Genomic DNA, 8,281 nt, shown 5'->3' on the forward strand with positions numbered 1-8,281 from the left:
GCATATTCAAACCCAAAATAAAATAAAATTTCAATTTATCTTTTCCAGCATTTTCAAACCCAAAATAAAATAAAATTTCAAACGTGAATCACTTTAGCGTACAAACCGTTTGCCCTTTAATGTATGCCTTACAAAATGGGTGCGTTCTAGTATGTTTTTCTTCATTCCTCGGAGTCGTCAATTAATCAGCGGTCCCCTTTTCCTGTAAAATAAAAATTTGATGATGTTTTTTTTTTTCATTTTTGATGTCCTTCACTTTATCTTTTACCCAAATTTGTGAATGTCGACCCTTATCTGAAAAACTCACTTGAGACTACTCTTATATCTCAATTTTCATGAATTCAGAAGTAACATTTTCACAAGGAATTCTTTCACTCTCTTTTCTCATACACGTACAAACAATTACAGAAGTTCAATTTTAAACCCGCAACGAAGTTCAATTCTAACAAAAATAATTAGCCAGACTTATAAATATTGATAAGCACAATGCATCCATCAGAATCGAATCTCATAAAAATAAGAGAACTCCATAAAATGCGATATACATATAAAAATAAATAAAAAAAAATTACGGAAGTTCAATTTTAAACCCGCAACAAAGTTCAATTTTAACAAAAATAAATAATTTACTAGAAAAAGAGCGAATGAGGTTGCTTCCTGTGCTTTCTCCTTCAAAGTCACTAAGTAAATGACAAGAGCGCTTATGAGAACCTAACTACTTATCTTGTATTTCACAAGATGGATCGCTTACCACAATTGTATTCCCAATATAGGCGGAAAATGTCGATGCAAATCTTTGAAACATATCAGAAAGAATTTGAGGTGGCGAACGACCTTCAAATAGAGGAAGACTGTCAATAGTTAGAGACAAACAATCTTTGTATATGTTTCCCAATCTATCTGTGAAAAAGATAGTTTATGTTTCCCAATCTGTATGTGAAAAAGATAGTTTGGATCCTTATTTCACATTGTAAGAACCCAAGATGGAAGAGGTATAGACATGCTTTCTTGACTAGATTTACTATTATTAAATCATATTGAAGCCTGAACTTTCAGGCCTGTTAGATCATTTTCACCAAAGCCAAATATGTAGACTAGTCGGTCGTATTTTGTTGAAGCATCTCTCTCAACAATGCCCCAAAATACTTGCATAACCACTATGTCCACACCAAGAACCTTTAAGGCAAGTAAGCCTGCTTGAATCTCCTTGCAATGGTTTAAAGTGTTGGAAGCGGATATTGTATCCAGAGGAAGAATTACATAAAAGGGGAAGTTCTGCACAACCAAAACAAGTAAGATGAGTTAGAGTAAATCTCCATCCAATGGGGAAAGCTCTGTCCAATGGGGAAAACCTTAACAATACTGTCAAAATCCACATTCATATGAGTTATAACTTACTTATAACGACCATTCATTTTACCTATTACCATCATTTCATGTTGACAAACAGGGGTTTACAAAACAATTCCAAGAACACCCAAATGGTAAAGGAAAAAACATTTCAAGAGTGTCGCTCTAAATGTAACTTCTACAAAATAAACACAACAATTCTCAAGTACCATGAAACTTATGGAATCCACTAAATATTTATTATAAAAATCCACATAATTTTCTTGCTGTAAAATTATACATCCACATAAAGGATTCCTTATAAATATCCCAAACCATTTTGTACCCATATCAAACAGGAGATTCTAGAGCTATTAACCTGTATATATTCACATTTTGAATGAGGATTGGATGTCAGAAAATCGTAAAAATGTGGTAAAGCAAACAACATAATGGATTTATTTACCATGATGCAACAAAAATATAATTTGCACAAGTCTCCAATCTTTTCATTTTTAAAGTTACGATTAGTATCCAAAATCCCTTGCAGAATCACAAGCTTTGAGCTAAGGTTGAAAACCTATATATGGATTCCTACATATATAAAAAGGCGTCCTCATTGTTGGTGCACGCATCTTTCTCGATTAAAACCAAACTCACGACGACTTAGAGCAGACAACCGGTTGGACTGTGAAGAAATAATTGCTGCTGTAGATGGACTTTCAGACAAGACGATATCATACCTATCTGCAAGCGAATCCATTCCTTCTGCCATCAGTTGGCAGAATAACCCCCCTCCTCCAGTCCTTCCACTGCATGCAGCTAAGTAAATGTTTTCATAGACTTTTGAAAAAAATCTGTCCCTTTGAACCTTGCACTCATAAAAAGTTCTGTCAATTGAAATCATCAGAGCGAAGGGAGCGAACGATGGAGCGAACAACCAGGGAAGTAGGCAATCGAGTGATGGAGTGTTAGGATCGATGAAGCGTATAACAAATCGAAGGGGATAACCACTGTAGTCTAGATTCAATGGACATACAGTGGATGCGACTCTGACACTTGGACTGTAATACTTTGGATAGGAGCTCTCATTAATTTTTGGTGTTGCAGGTTTACAGATGACAGCCAATAGTTTCAAGCAATGAGATAATAGGCTGGAGTAGTTTCAAGCAATGAGATAACAGGCTGGAGTAGATTTTTTTGAGATTAACTTCTCTCAGCGGCAGCAGCTTCAGCAGCAGCATCGCAACACAGAATGTGGATCTTCCAAGAACTTTTCGCAGCAGGACATGCGACTTAAAATGCAAAGAGAAGACACAGACGAAATTATTGTGTGGACGAGAAAGATTAAAAGCATCGAGATTCATGAAATTGTGAATGATTAAAAGGTTTAAATATTACAATTTAGCTTTAAGTGTTTGGTAGAAAATGCAAAAGATTTGAAATAGCTAGCGCAAAAATTGAAATAGCTGTAAAGATTTAAAGATGTAAGGGTTACCGGACTACAAACTACAACAGAGGGCCTTGCGTTGTTATTCACAAGATCCAGCGCTATTTCCATGGCAGAGTTACCGCATCCGACGACGAGAACTTTCTTGCCTTCGAATTCTTTTCCGCTTTTGTAATCAATAGAATGGATAACAGTTCTTGCAAAGCCTTCCACCCCGGAAACGTCTGGCACGCATTTTTCACCGTTTTCGCCCGTCGCCACAACAAGAAACCTGCCGAGATACTCCTTCTTGCCAGATGCGATGCGCAGCGAAGGATAATGAATCGGTAACATAAATAATATAGCTAGAGGTCAATCCGACGGCAGAATGGACGGCAGACAACCTTACACGATAACTTATTTCAGTTTTATTTGAGCGTTAGATCAACGATCAAAATTCTTTCAATCGTCTAACACCACAAATCTACGGTAAAAAATAGGACACGGAGGCGGCTGGGGCAATTCATTTCAAAAGGAAACGCCTTACGGCGTAATAAAAAATGAAAAAGCACATAAAAATGGAGTCGTCTACAGAGGAGGAGGAAGAATGGCCAAAGTGGCTAGATTTCCCGTAATTTTTTTTTCAAAAAATCATGCGGTAACAGTGTTTGGATCACGTTTTTAATAGTACAAATAAATTCAGCACCATAAAAAATCTCTAGCCCAATTAAAATATTGAAGATTAATAGTTATAACTAGGATTTAGAAAAATTCTTGCCGAATTTTATCAAAATATGACCTGAATTCTATGTATTTTCAAAAAAAAACAATATGACCAAAATTTCCATAATTTATAATTATATGTAATTTATATTTTAAATATATATATATATATATATATATATATATATATATATATATATATATATATATATATATATATTTAAAAAAATTTAAAAAACAAATTTTTTAATATTTAAATTTAAATAAATAGGAATTAAATTTATATTATTAATCCTTGTCATCTGGCAATGGTCAGGGACTATAGTAATCGGAAAGCACGATGTTAACATTAATTGACCTCCTTGTGACCTGCTTCTTAGCACCGGTTGTGACCTGCTTCTTAGCGTTGGTTGAGAGAGTATATCAAAAGTTTTTTCGTACATAATAATTCACTGTGTTATTTGGCCTCTTCCTGAGGCCGAAGGCAAAAGATAGGTTAAAAATAATTAGTTTTTGCCATTCAGTGTTAGAGCAGTTTAATGCTAGCATTAATCCTAAGCGTTTAATGCTTGGGATAATGCTTGGCACATTAGCTTGTGATACTTGAACAATATTATGTTGTTTACTTGAATCTGTTGCGTTTTATTAGTTGAGTAATTGGCTATGCCATATAACTTGGCTCTGCCACCTGCACACCATGCATTACTCCGTCTTATAAATTCCACCTGCACACCATGCATTTCCACCTATGGTTCCCTCGCCACCTGTAGTTCCAGTTTAACCTAGCTTCCAAGTGCCCAGGCTTCAGGCAATTGAATCAATTGAATGAGGAACTCTGGTCTTGGCAATCTCCTTGCTTGCAGGCGTGCTGGATCGTTGTCTATTTAGGATCTCTTCCCTCTCGTCGGCCATCTCTGAGACTGTCTCGGCTATCTCGGGATTTCTGTGCAGAGGGCGCAGATCGGTCAAGTTGACAATCATTTCATGAAAATTCGCGGTGACATCAAGGTAATCTCCACAGGCTTTATTAGGTATATAATTCTTTCTTTTTAAATTTAGAAAATGTTCTGATTGCAATACAAAGTAAGGGTTACAAGTAGTGCGATTCATTACTAGTTACCTGGTGCCATTATTTAGATTGCGTGCAGACAGAGTCGGTTTCTTCAATTGCTGCTCCTGGACTTGCTCTTGCTGCTTTTCCCTCAAAGTAAAAGGTAGACAGAGTCGGTTTCTTGAATTCATGCATCATGAAGATTGGCATTGTTAAAAAAAATTCAGAATTCCTACATCATGAAGATTGGCATTGTTAAAAAAAATTCAGATTCGAAAAATAGATGTTAGCTAGTGTTGTATGAGACTTTACTCACGAAGAAGTTTCATAATTGGATTTTTTTTTCCCTAATATTTTATTTAATGCCTCAATTGGCATGCTTTCTCCTATTCTCGTTTACCCAGTGATACCGTTCTATCTTGAGGATTTCATTGTTACTGGAAATCACTTCGCTATTAATAAATTCTAGAAGTGGATTTGCTTTTACCTATTCTGTTTTTCTTTATTCTGACTAATTTATCCCTATGTGGTCTCTTGGCAGGAGATTCACAATGTTGTACTTAACAAGGAATAAATTCGCGCCATACTAAGAGCCCGAAGGATATTAAAAAGCCAGAGGACCAGTTTGTAAAAATTGTAAAGGGCAAAGTTACCGTATCGTTATAGATCCAGCACCCATCACTCATAGGGTTCTCAAATCTTTTAGGATTCATTTCCAAGATGCATATGTGTATAGCTTATCCTCTTAGGATCTATTTCCGGAATGTTTTCTGTTTCAAATGAAATTTTATCAAAATAAAAAATTCATACCATTACTTTATTAAATTTCAAAATATTTCTAAAATATAATTAATTTGAATGTGCCATGAAACCACATAAAAAGATTCGCTGATTACCGCAAATTTCTCGGATCTTGTCCGCACTGCTACGATCCTCTTTTTCGCAGCTGCCCTATGTTGCCAAAGCCCTTGCTTCAGACCTGAAGCCTCTTTTTCGGTGACTCCCCCTGATGGCAAGGGTTCTCATCCATGGACGAAGTGATTCCATTGTCAGTCTGTTCCAACTGCATGTAATTTAGCTTCCTGTTCTTTGAAGGCAACTTCTGATCGTCCATAAATTTGACAATCTTCTCCTTTTCTTCACCTCGCTCGTTACAACCTGAAGACTGATCAGATTCGAGAGAAACTGCCCGGCCAAAGTCGACATTCATAGACCCCAGGCACAATGGATTGAATATCTAGACAGTCAGAATATAGAAAGATTTAGAATTTTGAGAATCATCTAGATTGTAAACATCTGCGAAAGTCTATCTTCTGAACTTGTGACTTTAAAAAAAAAATACATATTCAAACAACAATATAATATACCTCATTTTCATCAATGCACTTCGGTTGTTGAACCAGAGACGTGATATGCTAAAAATTTGAGAACAGCATGTACTAGAATACTAAAGTTCAATTGTGAACCTTCCATAGTTCCGACGAAGGGATTGCAGCTAGAATCCACTGTAGTAAGCACCAGTTTTTTCCCGTCCAACAAATTCTCGTTGTTGTTCACATCATTCACCGTCAATTCTATAGCCGTCTTTGCCAAGCAGGCCTTCTATTCCCAACATCCCTGACATTTGCATCAGCATCTGTGTAATAACTTGGACTTAATACAGAGAATGCTACAAACAAAATGACGAAATAATCCTAGTCATGCAGGAAATCCAGACACAAAAATGTGAGGGCAGACAAGTTGAAACAACCGTTGTTGTTGCGGTTGCGATTTTTATAAGTTGGTGTTTTTACAGTGTTTATTTTCTCTTACCACATGGTCGTATTCTTCAAAAACATGAAGACAGGTTTCATTTTCATGCAATATGTTTCATTTTCGTTTTCTATGAGCATGCCACATTTCATTTTCAATACCTTTCGTGTGATCCTGCTAGGCCGTTGGTTCAACGTCTTGCATACGATGTGTAATCCATTATCGTGGAAGACTCACATTGGCGGGCTAAGCGCGTTGTTTACACCTGTGATGGCGCCACCACTTGCAGCTGTCGTAAGCCCACTATAAACATGTGCTCTTATCACTTCCAGAAACTCCTAATAGAAATAGCAATACAAGCTGGGATTTAAGTCTAAAATAATTAAGTCTTACCATTATTTTTTTAATTCGTCATTAATAAGATTAAATGTCATTATAATCTAGAAATAACAATTTATTTATACATTTGCAATTGGAGGAATCGCAATTATATTTATATATTTACAATCGACTTTGTCAAGTGAAAAGAGAGCGGTGGCATAACATTAAGAAGCATTTAAAAATGAGAAATCTCAATTTGTCACTATTTCTTATCAACCCACAATATCAATTAAAAAATGAGAAATCTCAATTTTGCAATGTTTCTTATCAATCCACAATATCAATCATAAGTTACATAATACCAAGCAATAACACGTACATATGTAAAAATAAAACAACCTACATAAATTCAATTACAAACCTGGAAATGTGAGCAATTGAGGCAGCGGCCTATGTGCCGAAACAGAGGTACCATGAAACACTGGAATTCAGAAGATTGCGCTATTTCCAGAACTTCCTCCCGTTGTCCCAGGAACAAAACTTCCTTTTGGCTGTTTGTGACAGGCCAATACCTTAGTAGACCCCTAATAACAGTATCCACTAACGTGAAATCATTTTCCACAAACTGAGTGATACAGTGTGATAGTTGTTGATGATAGAGAGCAAGGCATTTAGGCTATGCTGACGCAAAAGAGCTCTGCTTAAAAAGAGTTTATGTTCCTCTTTTAGAGGTGATGCAAAACCATTTATTATGCTACCCAGAATTTCCAACAACTCACTAATGCCATTGTGTCTCTTAGTTTCATAAATAAATCGATAGAATATGTTGTTAATTGCTATAAATGGTCGATGCATCATATATTTTCCATAAATGCGATGCAATATAATTTTTGCATACTCTCTCTCTCTAGGGTCTTCAGAATCAAATAGGTTGAGCAATCGTTGTACAAAGAAGCGGTCTATATACCTCTTGGCTAATCTGGGATCTGTATCTGCAGAAATTATATATCGCAGCAAGAGTTCATACACTATCTGCAAATGTGGCCATGCAGGATCCATACAAGGATCTTCTTCTTCCCGGTCAAATTTGTCCAATCTTGTACTTTCATGGCAAGCTAGAGGCAAGGAATGAAAAAGATTTGAAGCAAACATTTGGCAATCTCCCCCTGAACTCTTTCTGTGAGTGTGCCTGCTCCATACTGAACATACTCAACAAGCTCAAGTAAGGTTTGCCGCTTGAACTCTTTGTCTGCAATATTTTCTTTAAGGTTTAAGAAATCATATTTGAGACAGAAAAGATTCAATTTTTTAATCAAGATCCTATCTTTCAAACCAAGGAACATCTCTCAACAATGGTAAATTTGCAGTGGGGCTTAGACTACCATTGGCAGAATGATCAGATTCAGCATTAATCACATCATTCTCTTTGATTGGAGATGTCAACGGGGTAACTACCGAGTTCAATGCCATGAAATCCTTCATAAGCTGACAAATCTCAGCTCAGAAGCATATACCACTAACACAATATTCAGCAACAAGCTTCAGCGACTGATCATTATATGGTTTTGTGTTGCCTGGGTTGTAGACATGGGGATCTTTCTCTTCATTCGCAAGCCATTGCTTGTTTCTCTGTCTCATGTATCCTTAGAACCAATTTAGAAGCATATAAATTTCAC

The 8,281-nt window shown here is 36.2% G+C and overlaps 1 pseudogene; it reads right to left on the reverse strand.

Moving 5' to 3' along the window:
• Positions 1-4,285: 4,285 nt before the first annotated feature.
• Positions 4,286-7,948, reverse strand: LOC149240865 (serine/threonine protein phosphatase 2A 57 kDa regulatory subunit B' alpha isoform-like; annotated as a pseudogene).
• Positions 7,949-8,281: the final 333 nt, after the last annotated feature.

Source organism: Pinus tabuliformis, chromosome 8, assembly GCF_031772625.1.
Source record: "Pinus tabuliformis cultivar Carrire ecotype Pingquan chromosome 8, CPIR1, whole genome shotgun sequence".
Classification (NCBI taxonomy): Eukaryota; Viridiplantae; Streptophyta; class Pinopsida; order Pinales; family Pinaceae; genus Pinus; species Pinus tabuliformis.